The sequence below is a fragment of the Castor canadensis genome, chromosome 9 (genome assembly GCF_047511655.1).
Source record: "Castor canadensis chromosome 9, mCasCan1.hap1v2, whole genome shotgun sequence".
NCBI classification, from domain to species: domain Eukaryota; kingdom Metazoa; phylum Chordata; class Mammalia; order Rodentia; family Castoridae; genus Castor; species Castor canadensis.
The window spans coordinates 136,104,619-136,122,614 of record NC_133394.1 but is presented as its reverse complement, the minus strand read 5'-3'; the positions used below and the strand labels follow the sequence as shown (position 1 = coordinate 136,122,614).

General features: G+C 44.5%; 1 pseudogene; it reads right to left on the bottom strand.

Moving 5' to 3' along the window:
* Positions 1–11,116: 11,116 nt before the first annotated feature.
* Positions 11,117–17,996, bottom strand: part of LOC141410824 (glucosamine-6-phosphate deaminase 1-like) — a 45,738-nt pseudogene continuing 38,858 nt past the window's right edge.

Genomic DNA, 17,996 nt, shown 5'->3' with positions numbered 1-17,996 from the left:
GTGTACTTCAATGTTGGTGACGTAAATGTATTTACTAAAATATAGTGTATTGAAAAAGCAAATAGTGTATTGTGATGTCCTTTCGTTTGGGCCTCTGTGAAATATGTGGAATGAAATTTAAAAGGACATGACTGTCTTTAAATGTTCAAAGGATCATAATTATAGAGTATACAAGCCATTGAGTTCATTTTCCTCATTTTAAACCTAAGACAACAGCCCAAGATTAGTTTCTGATAATGAAAGAGGAGAGAGGTGGATGAAGGGCCCTCACGAGAGAAAAACGGGAGAGAGGCGCAGGTCTGTGTAAGATGGACCACCCTAGCTCTGGACCGCTAGGAAACAGAGCATCCTTTCTCCTTCCTCTCTTCTGCTGTGATTCCTGGAGAGGTAGCAGAGATATAACTGCTACTTAGGTGTAGCTTCTCTTTTTCTTCTCTGGTAAGCTGGCTTTAGAGATGGAGTTGGTGTGCCTGAGGTTTATTAGGAAGGGCCCTTGGGACCTTTCTGTAGGAAAGAGAGGAAGGGAACAGGATTGGGTAGAAGGAAAAGCTGAGCTGTGATGCCGTCTCAATGGAGTCCCAGCCAGCTCTGTGGTATGTTATAAAGCTAGAATATCCCCTCAGAATTGCCCCAAACTGGAAAGAGGGGCTGAAGCAGATATACCTACATTGATGAATTGTCAGATTTTGGCCACTGCAGTTGAGACAGTTCTTTCTGCTCAGGTGGTTCTAAACCTGACATGGGATGAGTGGATGCCAGTAGCACTCTTAGCAGTTGGAGGAGAAGTAGTGTTCAGGATAGCGCCTGGCACACAATGAGCCTCAGAGAATGTCTGATGAATGGATGAACCGACTCAGAGCCTCAAGTCAGACCTGCAAGGAGCAGAACAAGATGTCACTTTTATGATCTAATTTAGGGAGAGTGAGAAGAGATCAGTTCACCCAAGATAAAATAAAACTCCCTTATACCTGTCTCAATAGCGTCTGTATTTCTCAATGTTCTGATCAACAGAGGTGTTCCTATGCAAAGGCTATCTATCCCCAGCTGTGCAGTTCTGAGACATGGCTCATGGCACAATGCTGAATATCATTAGTTACATTCTCTTTTTAATTTGGACACTAGGAAATGCAAAGCTAAATTTTCAGCTCATCTATAATAATGCATGGGACCTTTTGGCTTTTCAAACTATGATCTAAGCTGAGTGTGGTGATTATGCCTACAATTCCAGCACTTGGGAAGCTGAGGCAGAAGGATCATGAGTTCACTGCCAGCCTGGGCTATGCAATGACACCCTGTATCAAAAAACGACAGGCGAGGGGTTGGGGATTAGGGGGGAGAAATGACCCAAATAATGTATGTACATATGAATATATGAGTAAAGAGAAAAAAAAGAACCATTAACCCTTATAGTGAAGAAATGTAAAAAAAAAAAAAAAAGACAAACAACAGCAACAAAAAATAAATTCTGTTCTATTTCCCTCCACCCGCAAACATGACACTCCATTTAGCATTTATTTACATCTTACTATTTTAATTTGTGCATTTCCAGTAAGTCCTCTCTAAGCTTTTTTGGAACAAGGCCAAGTATAAACACACATATACTATAGTATCTTCTCACAGCTCTTGTGGTCTGGGACTCGGGCTTGCCTGACATCGTTTCTCTCTTCTGTGACATCCAGGATAATGGATGAGGCCAGGAGGATTACTCTGGGGTCTTTGACAAGACATCTTCACCTTGGAAATATTGTCTTGTGTCTCAACAAGTCTATAGTATTCATACCTTTAAGCTCTAGAGAGCATTCTTTGTAGGAAACAGTTGTGTGAATTTTTTTGTAATGCCATTTTATGCCCTGGATTTACTTATATATTATATATACACTTTTAAAACATCATTGTTGTCCTTAAAGACATAAATAAATACTCTTGGTCATAGTTTTTAGTGGTTTGACTTGAAAAATTCCAACATTGAGATTCTTTGGAGTGAGCAAAAACTGCCCCTCCCACCACATCCCGTTGGGTAGACAGTGGGTCTCTGCGTGGTCTGCAAGTGATGCTGTTGCTATGGTTTCTGTGTGGTTGCCCTCCAACAGTTCATGTACTAGGAGCTTGGTCCCCTGCGTAGTGGGTTAAGGTAGTGGGACGAACCTTTAAGGAGTGTAGCCTTACAAAGATAATTAGGTCATGGGTGGATGAATGCTGTCTCCCCAAAGATCAAGAGTCTTTACACAGCAAGGTGTGGCCTCTGTACATGCAGACAGTTGGATTCTTGCTTCTCCATCATGTGATACAGTCTGGGGGGAGGTGCTCACCAGCACACCAGCCTCATGGCTGCTTGGATCCTATGGCTCCCGGCACCATGAGCCCAACAAATCTCTTTACTATGTAAGTTACTAACCTTGGGCTACTTTTTTACAAAAGCACAAACCAGACAAAGACACCTGCCTCTGCCCTTGAGGAGACAGCAGCAATGCCATTGCTAAAGAGAAAGGCTGCTCTCATCCCGTGCTCACTCAGGCATCATGGTCAAGGTGAATAAGAAAAGCAACTCAAGAAGCCGGATGGCGTTCTTGATGATATTTAGACCTGGTATTGTTGAATGGGATTAAAATTGTACATTGAAGAATAAATCCTCATTTATAGCCCCTGTCATATCCTGAGCTTCTAGGGATCTCCCAGGCACACTGCAGCTTGGTGGGTCCTGAGGCTTCTGTGGAGTTTTGAATCTGTCCAGATCTATGCACTCCATGTAAACCTGGATTCTGCATGTCTGTCTCCAGAGGTCCTTCATGCACTGTATATTTTGAAGACCTTTTAGTTCTCTGGAGCATGGAACTTGAATTTCATTTTCTGTTTGTTCATGTATCCATCTATCCATTTAGCAAGTACTTACTCACTGAATGAATCCCAGCTGTGTCTTGGGCACAACCAGTGAGAAAGGCAGAGAAGGAAATGCTGATGGGGTGTGGAGGAGGCACAGGGTCATACAAGTGTCCTAGGGAGGACAGGGGCGGTCTCTGAGGTAATGGGACTGGGATGAGAGGAGACAGGGAGAATGTTCCCAAAGGAGGAGCAATGTAGATGGATGCTTTGTCAAGACTGACTTATTTAAGGAACAAGGGAGGCCCAGAGTCCATGGCTGGACTAAAACAGGGATGACACAATTGCACTTTTGTTTGTAACAGATCAGTGACCTGGGGAAGAGATTATTGTCAACTGAACTCTGCTGTGGCAGCAGTATCCTTCCATCTAAGCAGCAGAAGTGGGCACACCCCAAAGATGCTTAGGAGTCAGAGTTGCCACGTGGCCAGACCTTAGCTGTGGGAAACTGGAGAGAAGGGCTGACATGCTGCAAAGATAGCCTGCCAGCCTTAGGGCTGGTCTCCCTGCCAGAGCCCCTCCACCACTCTGAGTCAGGTGGTACCTCTTACAGACCTGCTTCTTGGGAGGGTTTTATGATGGGGATGAAAACCCAGGAAGGGCTCCTTCTCAGAAACAATGCACAAAGGAATCTCATATCGCCCTGCCTCTTAATCGCTAGCATTTCTCTAAATTGTCCCTAGGTTGCTCCCACTGTGGCCTGATTACTATTGTAAGCTGACTTAATTCTGAGCAGAGGAGATGCATGGCTCCAAGCAGGCTAAGTCATCGGTTTCTGCCCTTAATCAGGTGCTTAGCAAGGAAGCAGGCCAGCACCAAGCATGTGCGCAGATGAGCTCCACACGGCAAAGGGCTGGATACAGCAAGGCTGGAAGCTTCTGCAAGCCAGTTGGTGTTCATAGGTAAGAATGAGCCTTGGTATTAACCTGCACGCAATATATTTATTAAGCACTTACTGTATATGTACAAGTCAGTACTAGATCACTTTGTTCTTAATCCGTGGCAAGAGAGAAGGTAGGTGTTTGCTGTACTGTTGAATGAGCCTCAGATCCCCCGGGGCCTTCCAGGTGCATTGGCACCCTTAACTTGCTTGCAGTTCCCCGCAGAGGCAGTGGAGTCGGCCTGAATTAAAGTTCCACAAGGATCACCTACTGGCTCTGTGGTCCTTGGCAACACACTTACCTTTTACAAAGCTCAGCAGCCTCACCTGCTAAAGAGGGGGAAGCCTTTAGATGGAACGATACAAAACTGCCATTTTTCTTTAATTAATTAATTAATTTATTATATCATTCATTTATTCACATCTGCATACATTGTTTGGGTCATTATCCCCGCCTTTCTCCCCCCCCTTCCCCACTCTCTCCCCCCTCCCCCCTCACTTCCAGGCAGAACCTTTTTTGTCCTTATCTCTAATTTTGTTGAAGAGAAGACATAAGCATAATAAGGAAGACAAAGTGTTTTCTACTAGTTGAGATAAGGATAGGTATACAGAGAGATTCCTAGCATTGCTTCCATGTACACATGTGTTACAACCCAAGTTGATTCATCTCTAATTGATCTTTACCTTGGTTCCTGATCCCCTGCTCAGTTTAACCTGTGTCGCTTTAAGGTTTCTATATTAGTTCCTCTACAGTGGGGACATCAAACTCTTTCATGTTTTGGGTTTTCTACCTATCCCCAAACCTCCCATATGTGCTCTCCTCTTGTCATACGATCCAAGTCCAACCACATTGCTGTATTTGCCCTAGATCTAAAGTGAGGGAGAACATATGATTTTTAGTCTTCTGAGCCTGGCTAACCTCGCTCAGAATGATGTTCTCCAGTTCCATCCATTTACTTGCAAATGATAAGATTCATTCTTCTTCATGGCTGAGTAAAATTCCATTGTGTACAAGTACCACATTTTCTTAATCCATTCGTCAGTGGTGGGGCATCTTGGCTGTTTCCATAACTTGGATATTGTGAATAGTGCTGCAATAAACATGGGTGTGCAGGTGCCTCTGGAGTAACCTGTGTCACATTCCTTTGGGTATATCCCCAAGAGTGGTATTGCTGGATCATATGGCAGATCTATGTTTAGATTTTTAAGAAGCCTCCAAATTTTTTTCCAGAGTGGTTGCACTAGCTTGCATTCCCACCAGCAGTGTTCAAGGGTTCCTTTATCCTCACATCCTCACCAACACATGTTGTTGATGGTGCAAAACTACCATTTTTCTAAGTCAAAATGACCAGATAGTGGCAATTTCACAGGGTTCAACCTCCCAAGCCAGAGGTTTGTTGTGAAGATTAAAATGAGATTATATATGAACATTTTACTCTAACACCTATCACAAGGGAGGGAGCCCTTTCCAATTATCAATAATTATAATAATGATTAATAACTACAACTATTATTAAGCCTGAGTAAGACTTCAGAATGTGAGTATTGGAGGGGAGAATCTTTTCCTCTAAGCATTCCTGCCTTTTGCCACATTCCTTATTTTTCCTCTTGGATGTAGCATGAGATATCTGGTTGGTGGGTGACAGCTGCAGGACCATCTTCTAGTCTGGAAGGAATGAGTGTATCAAGAGTACCAAAGCTAAGTGTGTCTATGTGTGTGTGCACTCTCTCTGCCTTCATCCCTCTGTATCACTGCTCTGGCCAGCAGGAGGGGTCCTGGAGAAGTCACTGTGCCAGGGACTCCAGCATTCCCTAGCAGACTTCCAGCTTCACAATGTGGTGTGTGGTGTTGGGAGAGGCAGGAAGCTCTCACATCTGTGCCACACCCTCCAGCCCAGTTTTTAATTGAAATAAAGGAGACATTTTGATATCCATCTCCTCCTGCATGCCTTGGCTATGGTTTGATTTAGAATTGGGGCACAGAGGACAGAGATACTGTTAATTAGTTCCCTCAAGTCCCAAGGAAGGGCAAGACCAGCTGGCTCAGGGAGGAGCTCTGGCAGCATGTCCTGCAAGACAGTCTAGACTGGCAGGGACAGAAAGGGATGTGGCTTGTTGTGTGGCCAGGAGAAACAATTTCAGGCTATTAGCTGGAATGAGAAGCAAAATGAAGGACTGGGAATGCCACAGTTGGGGGTGGGCAATGGTGCCTTGGCTATTGCAACAACAGGGATTTTTTTTCCTCAGGCCTCACCTGAGACCAGTTTGACCAAGACACACACCTTTCTGTCCTTCCAGAACCTTCTCCTCCAAGGTCCAGATCTTATTTTCACACTAGAGCAGTTTAGCACCTGCCTTCCTATGCCCAGGCTACACGACTCCTTGCTCTCCCAGGCTCTTCTCGCTGCTCTGCTCTGTGATGAGCTCCGGCCCATGGCTCCTGCCCTGAGCTCCAAGACTCAAGGATCTGAAAATCTGGAGAACAGAAATATCATGGCTTTATTTTTTCTAGGCTTTAAGCAAAATTTAGCATTTCCTTTTGATATGAACAAAGGTAACAAACCACAATAGTGCTGGCAGTGCTTATGAATTTGTCATCAATAGAAATCACAAATCTTTTCATGTCATATTATAATTGTTACGGACGATAACTATAAATTTCATTTACACTCATCACGACTTTGAAATTATCATACTTCTAGGATCTGATGTGAGGGCTTGCTAGATATTACTAAGTTATAATTTGACTAATAATTTAGCTGTTTCCATATACCTGGTTTATTCTGTAATCCTGTTTTTTTTTTTTTTTTACATTTTGCACTTCAAAACTGTAGCCTGCAAAATACATAGATTTTACCATATTGCCAAGAGGACCGGTGGTGTGATAAAGAGTTAGAATTCCAGCCAGGTGGGTGGTGCATGCCTGTAATTCCAACACTTGGGAAGCTGAGGCAGGAGGAGCACAAGTTTAAGGCCAGTCTAGATCACATAGTGAGACCCTGTGTCAAAAAGAAAGAACGAAAAAAGGATGTAGAATTTCTGCTCTGGCTGGACAAAGCACACAGAGGTTATGCTATTCAAGTTTTTCTTTAACATGACCAATTTCTAGCTGGGGCTCCAACATGCAGTCAAGGCCCAGGTCCAGGAGGGAAGTGACTCAAAGACAGATCCTTTGTCTGTCTCAGAGAACTTCGGCAGAGGGCATTTTCTAAGCCATTTCACCTCCCACCCTCCATGGTGAGAAGCAAGCACTTATTGTCCTGACCTTGAATGTGGGAGGCCTGGCACATGTGTGTGTGATGCTGAATGTGACTTCCTAGGCCACGTGGCGAAAAGAAGTCACCATCTCCTCCAGGACAGGCCTCAGCTGAGGTCCCAGTCAACATCCACATCAGCCACCAGACCCTAGAGCCCAGCCTTCTCCCAGACCCCAGCCACAGCCACTAATCTGCCATCACCTAAAGACTCCTGGCAGGGACTGCTCTGCTGAGTCCAGGCCCCAGAACTGGAGGACATAATAAAGTAACCAGTGCTGTTTAAGGTGCCCAGCTCTAGGATTGGCCTCTTCTACAATGGTAGCAGAAGAGACATGTCTGGAGTAGGTTTTGGCCTCCTGCACAAAGTGTAAGGTGTCACAGCCCAAACTTGAACATAGAGATTGCAAAGGTGTTTTATTAGTGGTTTTGAGGTTTTTATTTTTGGTCAGTACTGGAGTTTGAACTCAGGGCCTCATGCTTGCTAAGCAGACTCTCTACCACTTGAGTCACTCCACCAGCCCTGGTTTTGAGGTATTGGTCTCAACTCACATTGCACACTAGAGCCTCACTATCCAACAGAAATAATATGCAATGGGGTTTGGGGGTGTAGCTCAGTGGTAGACTGTGTGCTTAGCATGTGGGTGGCCCTAGGTTCCATCCCCAGTATCAAAAAAAAGAAAAAAAGAGCTTTCTGCAAAGGTGAAAATGTCCTCCATCGTGCTGTTCAATATACAACCAGGAGCTTCATGGAGTGACTGAGGCCTTGAAATGTGGCTGGAGTGGCTGAGAAACTGACTGCTAAATATTATTTTGACTTAAAGCCACATGTTCCTGGCTACCTTACTGGACAGCATATCTCTGGTAGGACAGTTTTAGAGTCCCAGAGTTTTATGCTGTGTAAATTCTTACCTTTACCCTAGACCTGTTTTATTTAGCCTAAGAAAAAGTTACCTGACAGACATACCATTAAAGAGTTTGCTTTAGGAAAAAAGCCACACCAAAACAGAGATGACACAAAAAAGTAAAACATTCTGCAAAACTGGAAAAACCCCACCTGTGTCAAATTAGCATTTAGTAACCAAGTGGCCAGGGAGCCTCTGAGACCAGACTATCAGAGGGTCTGACAGCATGCAGACACCAGAAGCCGAATGAGGGAGGAAGCCCAGCCCCCACTCTGTGCTTGCAGCTGCATCAGAGCAGAAACCTCCATGCCTAGCACAGATGAAGGGCAGGCAGTCAGGGATGGACATCCAGGTTTTACTTTTACATACTTTGATGTCATTTACATTCTAAAAATATAATGGGATGATTAATACTTCAATTCATGCCATATATTATATATTACCCGGTACATTTTATATATATATATATACACACACATAGTAGTACTAGTGGTGGAAGACAGGACTTGGCCTACAGTAGGCAAGCACTCTACACCGAACTACATTCTTAGCTCACTGTTACAAGCAGTATTGTTCAGTGAAAAACAAAAGGACAAAAAGGCTTTTTAGTTTGCAAAGCAGGCACTCTCCTGCTGGAGCCACATTTCCAATGCACTTTTGCTCTGGTTATTTAGGAGATGAGGATCTCATGAGCTATTTGCCCTGGCTGGCCTCAGATTGCAATCCTCCCTATGCCATCCTCCCAAGTAGTTAGGATTACAGGCGGGAGCCACTGGTGCCCAGCAAACATTTGTAGGTTTGAATAATAATAATTTTGTCTGAAGGAGGGATATACAGGTTCCAAAGCATAGTAAAACCTGAAAACAAGAAGAGTGTAAAAGACTCACACATACTCTCTTGAGCAAGTTTTGGATGAGCGAGTAACCATGCTTTATTTACTAGGAAAAGAAGTATTTCCTTCAATACTGACAAGTTATATAAACTAACAGAAAGCAAAGTACTGCCAGGAAGAAATTCTGCCAAATCGAGTCAGAATTATAATCATTTGTAATGAGTCCATTAATTCATTAATTAGCTGGGGACAAAAGGATCCTACACAGAGTTCAAAAGTATTTTCCCAAATAGGATAAATACACTCCTCCCGCCTTGTCTTGCTTACTCAACACTTCACTCAATAAACTCTAATTTTATTCAAAGCAGAAAGTAAGTTCCAGTCTTGTCTAAACTCTCTAAGCTTAAAATGTCCAAAGAGCAAGTTTCTGGTGTTAAATAGGGACGAAGTAAAGAAAGACCAAAGGGGTAAGGAGAGGCCATGGAGCCCTCTTGGATATTCATTAGCACCATACCTGGATCACAGGGGAAAAGGATGTGTTTTCTGTTTCCGGGCACTTACATTTTAATCAGTGATTGACAATGCAATTAGAAAAAGAAACAGTATTAGCCAAATGGGAGTTTTGGGCTAGGATTTTTATTTCTCTGTTCAGAAATGGATGAAAAAGAACAGAGACATTTCCAAATTCTGGGCCCTCAAGCAAAATGTTTTAGAAAGAAGCTTTCCAGTCATTCTAAAAATGACTCTTAGAGAGAAAAAAATTAAAACAATTCGCTCAAGAGACGTTGGCTCATTGTAGGAACATAGTTAAGAAAACCGAGAAGCAAAAGCAAGTAAAATTCACCTACAATCCTGCTATTCAAAGGCAAACTGGCTCTTTACATCCTTATGAATTTTTATGCGCACATGTTTGTGTATTAATTTGTCAAAATGGGGTTTTACACATTGTTTGAAACCTGTTTTTCCTCTCTTAATAACAAACCATTAACATGCTTCCATGGCAGTAAACAGCCACAATGTCATTTTTATTTATATATTTTCAAAAATATTGGATTCAATACAAAATCCCATATTGTAAACAAGTCCACTGACCCATTAGCTTAACACAGAATGATGGCACAGTCACGTATAGTATAAAAGGTAAAGATGAAATGCTGGTACCAAACACAGCACTTAAAGAAAGGTCTGAGCCAGGCTTTGAAAAATCTTTCCCAGATATAAGTAGCAATAGCTTCAAACAGGCATAGGAGGGAGGAGGAGGAAGCAACCACTCCATGAAGGCTCAAGAGTAGAAAAGAGAAGGTAGACCAGTAGTCCATCTCAGGAAGAAGGGCTGAAGGATAGATAAGAGGAGCCCAGGGTTCTATTTCTTGATGTTCTGAGAACATCAAACTACTCCACAGGAACCTGAGAAGACAGGAGCAGGGATTTTAAGTGGGGAAACAATACTAGAAGCATCTTATGTGAGGTCTTGGCATTTGACTCTGAAGGAGGCAGGAGTGGACGGTGACTGCTTACCAGCCCAGCACCCTGCCTAAAAATAGCACTGAAAGTGTGGCAGTGTCTGTTGCCTGTAGACTCCTCTTTACTGATGACTACATAAGAGACCTTTGATAACAGCACAGGGCTCTGGAGGGAAAAGGGTTTCTGCCTTTCTCCTCTTGGGTCCTTGAAGGAGAGAACTATTTGTTGCTGGGTCCCTAGAGGCTTTGTTTATCAGCAAAGCCACCTTTAGAACCCAACCCACTCAAATTCTCCTCAGGGAGTCCTCTAGTTCATTGAAAGACCCAACTGTGAGAACAAGAAAAAAAAAAACAACAACAAAACACTTGGGGAAAGGAAGTAAGGGACAGTTTTCTTTCCTTGGTACTTGGTGCTGACTAGAGGGACAGCTCCCTTGTACATTAGATATATAAAGAGTTTATTCCTAAATTTGGACTGATGATTCTCTAAAAAAGGGACAGCAGGGCTGTTCACAAGGTGCTGTCATGACTCTTCAAAGAGGTTGTGCACAAGCTCCTCATTCCCACCCACCCGAGGTAAGTGCTCATAAGAACAGAAATTCCTTATGGGAGTGTGTTGACATGCAAACTGTGGCTGAGGCAGAAGAGAAGCTAAAAGGCCCTCACGTGGGTGTTGTAGTCATCAAAATGATAGAGTACATTTTTCAGAGATTTTTTTCTGATTAAGTTACAAACAAGTCATTCTCCCTATAGCTAAGCTCCCTGACCAGGCTGCTAGTGTAATAGCCACACACTTATCTGCAGTAACCATGCTATATTAAAGAAAAACAATTCCATTCTAAAGACCATTTCCAGAAAGACCTGCCTGCACTTATGAGGTACTTGATACCAGGTCCCAGCACAAGCTAATCACAATACAGTTTCTTGGAAGGCTGGCTTTCCTCGGCTTCCTTCTCCTTGATTCTGTACAGGGGATCCACCAACTTATTACGAACAAGCATTAAACCTTTGAAATACTTGATGGCCTTCACTTTCAGCTCCAAGGTGGCATCTTTATCACTTACAAACATGGATCAGGGATGCCGCTGGAAGGCAGACACAGTCCACACAGGGTCCACTCCCTCCTCAATGGCCTTGGATAGAGCAAGCGCCTGTGAGCACGTGTGATAACACGTGTGAGCACGTGTGATAACGTGTGATAAGAGCGTCACCTCTTTAGTATTCATGACAGTGCCCGTTCCCACTGTCAGGGTCACAGTGGGCACCTTGGCAAGATCACCATCGAAAACCTAGCATTGGCCAGGATGGGGTCCATGGCCAATGTCTTCACTCGGGTCCAAAAAACAGCCTGATCCCCCCCTGCAGCCTCTATCTTCTCAAAGACATCACACTCAGCCTGCAGGCCAGCTGCATCCCATCTAGAATGTGGTGTTTCCTGGGTGGATGTCAATGTGCTTGAAGAAGTTGTTCCACATGAAGGATGATGGATGGCTCTCTGGGTGCTCTTTTGCGGGGGGAAGGGGTGGGTACTGGGGCTTGAACTCAGGGCTTTCACTTTAAGCCACTCCACCAGCCCTTTTTTGGGAAGGGTTTTATTGAGATAGGGTCTTGCAAACTATTTACCAGGGTAGGCTCTGAATCCTGATCCTCCTGATCTCTCCCTCCTTAGTAGCTAGGATTACAGGTGTGAGCCACCAGCGCCCAGCACTAGGTGCTTTTGAGGCAGGACCACACACTCGTCCATGCTGCAGGTCTTATGTGTTGAAAGACCAGATCACCATTCTTCTAGAGCTCCATCAGCTTCTTATAGCAGCATGTGAGATGCTTCCTGTGGGAGGTCCCAGGGAGAAGTACTTGTCTGGCTCTGGATTAGGCTGGGTAGTGTGGTTCCTGGTATATTTGGCCTCCCACTTGCTGGCCTATGAGTACATTTCAGGTGATAAGCCTCATCTTGTCGTGGATGCTCGGGTGAAAGAACACAGCATGTGCTTCTGCAAGAAAACATTTCTCAGTTGGAATAAAATTCAAAACAATTAGGTGGTAAGGGAGTCTGACAGATATTTTATCAATAGTTGTGTGATCTGAGCAAGTAGTCTATTGAGCCTCACGATGAGTCTGTGGTAGAGACAATAACAACTGCTAGGTAGCTTGTTGGGGAGTAAAATGGAACAGTAAGTGGGGGGTGTGGGCACAGTGCCTGGCGTGCAGTAGGTACTTCATAAGGCAGCTTCCCTCCTCAGTCTCTTCCTCCTATGAAACCCGTGTGCCCCTCCACCAGGTTCATGCTCTCAGCCTGGCTCCTCTTAGAATCCTGAATGATTCTGTCAGGAGGAGGGTGGGGGAAGTAAGAAAGGAGGAAGAAAAGGAAGAGGGGGAAAGGGAGAGGAAGGAAGGGAGGGACAGAAGGAAATAAACACACTGGAGAGAGAAAAGTTGGAAAGAATGATGAAGAAGGGAGAGAAAGGGGACAGACAGAGAGAGATAGGGAAGGAGGTATTAAGGGAAGAAAAGGAGGTCTAAGAAATAGAGTGAGCTTCATTTGCCTCTTCTTAAGAGAAAAAGGGTCCTGATGGCTTTTCATGCTTTTTGATATGTTTGTTTATATCATGCCTAGAATTTCCTCATCCTAGCTCAAAGCTTTACAGAGATTATTCCAGCATTTCAGTCTGCCCTTTGGGTATCAGGAAGGGTTAAAACCTACACACCAGAGCACAGTAAAGCTTGTTTACTGCAAGATTCATGTCTGGTCTTGAAAGGTATTTCTTCCCTTGCCCCACCGCCCTGATGAAAAGGAAGATGGATGCTCCATGAAGGGCACCCTGATGGTGATGCATGCAAATTGGCTTCTGCGTGGGTGGGAGGAGTTGGGGGGGCATCCTCACAGCCCACGTGCACACCTGTATCTGCATGCCCAGGTGACAGCAGAGAAGCTCTTTTCCGTGCCCTCGCTTCCCAGCCCCGTTCTCTAGAGCCTGTTTGCAGTGTGGGGGTCTCGGAGGAGTCCTTCACACGCCAGAATCCATTTCAGTCAACTGCTGCCTCTCCCAGGAGCACCTGTATTTTAGGACAAGCAGCTCTCTCTATGGGATGCAAGGGTTGCCAGTGTTAAAATGTTTACCAATCATTCAGGCAGCCCTGCTTCCTTCCCCAGCCTTCTTTCCAACAGCCATTTATGGAACACTTTGCATTTGGAGCTGTCGTACACCACAACCACCATGAACAAGACAGACAAGTTCTCTGCTCTTTGGAAAATGATGGTTTGGTTTCAAGGTGGTGCATGCCTGTAAAATCTAGCACTGGGGAGGTAGAATCAGAAGGACCATGAGTTTGAGACCAGCCTGGGCTACACAGTGAGGCCTTCTCTCAAAAACAATGAAAAAGGGAGGGGGAGACGAGGAGGAGGGAGGGAGGAAGAAAGGAAAGAAGGAAGGAAGGGAGGGAGGAAGAAAGGAAGGAAGGAAGGAAGGAAGGAAGGAAGAAAAAAGGATAAAACACGTACACACTGAATGCTGAGATTACTAAGAGCATTCCTCTGAATAGATGGTCAAGAAAGAATGCAAGAAGCCACCTGCGTGACTCTCAGGGCAGCAACTTGTTTGGTTGCGAGGGTTTGAATGTCCCCAATATGGAAAGGGCTTCTGACAACAGGATCAATTTGGTCCCCTTTTTCCCTCTCTCCTGTATGTGCTCTCTCGTCCTTCCATCATTTTATGACACAACACGGTCACAACTTCATCAGATAGCACCAGGCTCTTGGACTTCCCAGCCTCCAGAACTGTGAGCTAAGCTTCTGTTGTTTATAAATTACCCAGTCTGTGCTATTCTGTCATACCAACAGAAAACAGATTAAGTCAGAAAATTGGGACAGAGAAGTGAGGCTGTTGCTATAACAAACACAAAAGTGACTTTGGAATTGGGGGATGGGTAGAGGCTGGAAGAATTTGGAGGAACAGGCTAGGAAAAAACCTAAATGGAGATTGCTGTGGATGGACCATTTAAGCACCCTCTGATGAGGGTTCTGGAGAGGAGGAAAGCTGTAGGGAAGTGTGGAAGCTTTCAGAGATGCTCGAGTGGTTGTGGTCAAAATGTCGGTAGAAGTCTAGACATTAAAGGCTGTTCTGATGTCATCTTGGATGGACAGAGGAACACGGCCTTGAGTAAATGCCACCTGTGCTGTGCAGTTGCAAAAACCTGGTGGAATTGTGACCATGTCCTTAAAAACAATGACATAGGATATCTGGCAGAAGAGACCTCTATGCAGCAAAGCATTTGAGCTGCTGCATGGCTACATTTTATCACATACAATGAAATGTGGAAGGAAAGAAGTGATCTTAAAACAAGCTTTTAAAAGGAAAGCAGAGGAGAAAGATCTGGAAAATTTGCAGCTTGGCCATGTAAAGAGTGAAAAAGCCAATTGGGGAGAGAATACTGAGTGCATGGTAACAATGCTGTGCACAGGCTGCAAGGGGCCAGGTGTATTCACGGAGACCATGGGAGAAGACCCCAAAAGCATCTTAGAGTCTTTGAGGCTGCCTGTCCGTCGCTCTTAGAAAAGATGGGCTGGCTGCCCCTGTGCTCCCCACAAACAGGAAACACTCCTTGACTACCCTAGTCATGGCTCAGACTGCCCCTTGGAAGAAGGTATAAGCCATCAGCCTTGGTACCAAGAAACCTTGGCGCCACTGGTGATAATTCAGCAAGAGCTATAGGTCACGGCTTCCTCAACTAGGTTTCAATAGATGTTCCTGAAACCCAGGAAGACACTTGTCACAGGGCAGAGCCACTGCAGAGTCCCCTATAAGGACAATACCCAGCAGAAATGTGGGATCAGAGCTTGATCTGCCACAGACCCCCACCGTGGCAGGGGCCTCGGGGACAAGGCCACCCTTGAAACCCCAGAACTGTACAGCGACTGGAACGTTGTGACAACTGCAGGTTGGAGAACTGCTATCTGGGCTGAGTGCAGCAAAGTCAAGGAGGCCCAACCATCACCCCAGTGTACCCTGGGCGTGGCACAAGGAGTCAAAAAGGATCACTGTCCAGCTTTTAAGATTTAATGCTGTTTTTGCTGTCGGGTTTTAGACTTACCTGGGACTAGTCACCCTCTTTTCTCATGCATTTTTCCATTCAGGTATGGTGTGGCCTATCCTGTACCTGCCCCACCCTCCCATACAGGAAGTACTGATCTCATTTTGCTTTCACAGGCTCACAGGCCCCAGGAATTTGTCTCAGGGCGAATGGGGCCATGATTTAGGGGGCCTTTGGACTTTTGAGTTGTGCTGGAATAAGTGAAGGCTTATGGGCCTTGGGATGGAACGAATGAATTTATTTTGGATGTGAAAAGGATGTGAATTTTGGGGAGCCAGGGTTGGGATGCTCTACCTTGAATTTCTCCTCCTAAACTCTTGAATTTAATTGTCATTGTAACAGTATGAAAAGGTGGGACTTTGGGAGGGTGGTTAGGCCTTGAGGACTGCCCTTATAAATGCACCAGTGCCATTGTGGAGTGAGTTAGTGGCTAAGGGACTTGGGTACATCAGCCCCTTTCTGTCTCTCTCTCAGTCTCCCATGTGTTTGCTGGTCACCATGTTTTGACCATGTTGTGACATGGCATACTGGCCCTCACCAGATGCCCTCACCATGCTCGTGGACTTCCCAATCTCCAGAACTGTGTGTCAAATGAATTTCTGTTTTGTCTAAGTTACCCAGTCTGTGGTGCTCTGTTATAGCAGCAGAAAATGGACTGAGGCCGTGGCTTCTTAATACACATTTTTTGTAATATGCATTTGGTGGACCAAGGCGAGAATTTCACAAAAGTCACATGCAAGTTGATCAGATTGTTTGTATTTAAGTTTTACAAACATCATTTCTTGTTCAGAATGGTATTCATGACATTACTATATGGTTGGTAAATCATCAGAGGAGATAGATGCTTTAGTCTGTTTTCATTATAATAACCTAATGAGTGCCTAGTAGGGGCTAGGTAGGCCAACAGGCATAATGTTGGATCTAGTCTTCACAGTAAACCTTGATGCAGGAATTACATCTCCCTAAAAGGTCAGAGGTTTTCCGAAAGCCATGCTAGGAATAGTGAACCCAGCTGTTCTTGGTTCTTCTATAACCTGTGTGTTTTCTATAACATTGTGTTATTTCCCTTCCTAAGAGTTAAGAGCTCTCTTTGTGACAGCTGGTTGCCCTTGAATCTGTGGCTCCACCAAGGGTAAACATTTGAAAATTCACTTAGATTCCATGCAAATGCAAAGGTATTTTTCTTTTGCCCCCTGGAAGAATCTAGAAGCCTTGAATTACTCCCTTTCTTCATTTTGTTTTCCTCTAATTCTCTCCAACTGTTCCCTTTGGAGGAAATAATGCAGTTGGATCAGTGGATGTTCACCTGTGTTGCCAGAGACATCCTACCTGACGTGGAGTGGCACCCCCTCCCACTTTTCCCTCCCTCTCTCTTTTCATTCCTTCCTTGTCTCCGACTTGGCTTGAACCTCATTGACATAACCAGCTCATGTTTGCCTATTCCTCCTGAGTTTGCCGTCATTACAGATTCAAACAACACCCATTCTCTGGTCCCCCCCCCCCGAGATGGCATTTATGGAAATTATTGACGTGCAGCCACGAGGGTACAGGGACACTGAGCAGAAAGCTGGGCTTAGCAAGGCAGTGCCTGATATTTCACAACTAGAAACTTGGTGAGCGTTTTCTCTTAGGATGCAGCTGTCCTTTGAGGAGAAACGCCTTGAGCACTTCCAGTTAATAATGTGAAGAACTTTAATATCAACACCATTTACATTTTCATGGCAGTTCCCAGTTTAGATTAACTCCCGTGGCCTCCCCCCAAACCACAAGATGGGCCAGAAACCCTTGTTCCACGATAGACAAAGGAACATGGAAATTATCCATAATGACAGGTAAAAAGCAACTGGCCCCAGGTCACCCAGCTGAGACTCAAATCCAGGGCTCTTTCCAAAAACTCGGTTTAACTCTACAGAACAATATATTGGGACTTGTACAGTATTAGTGGCAGCTGCCCAGAAGAAAGGACTCAAGAAAAATGGGACATAGGATAAACAGAGAAAGTGTTGATTGAATGACTGACACACACTCCCTTTTTTGAGGTAATGTCTCACTGTGTTACCTAGACTGGCTTTGAAGTCTCAATTCTCCTGTCTCAGGCTTCTAAGTGCTGGGACTACAAGCATGAACCACCACACCTGGCTTTCATTCACACATTTAATAAACTTTTATCAAACGCCATCACCTGTAGAATGATATGACAAGATAGCTTGAACACCAGGGAGATAACACTTATAGATGGCGGACACCTGGTAATCTTTTTCTTTTCTCTGGTCCCACCAATGGTCTACATTTCCCAACATCCCTCTTGCCTGAGTTCCAGCTAACAGATGTGATCTGAAAAGCTCTCTTCTTCCAGCTCTTGTCTCCCTCATGCAGATGAGCATGGAGACTTCGGGAACTTTCAACTATTGCTCCTGCCATCTTGGGACACCCGTTAGACATAGACTTCTGTAATAACTAGTGGAAATTTGAAGTTTATCTTTTAGTCATAGTGTTACCTTACCAGGACTTCTTAACTAGGTTGCAGGACACAAAAGTCCTAAGGTGTCCATTATAGGTAGTGAATTAAATTTCTCTTCTTTGTACTTAAAATAATAATAGGTATATATCATCCTTGGAAGAAAGGAGCCACTCATGTAATTTTCCATGGAGTTTAATTCTTTTGCAGAACATGTGTTGAGAAAAGCTAGACACACA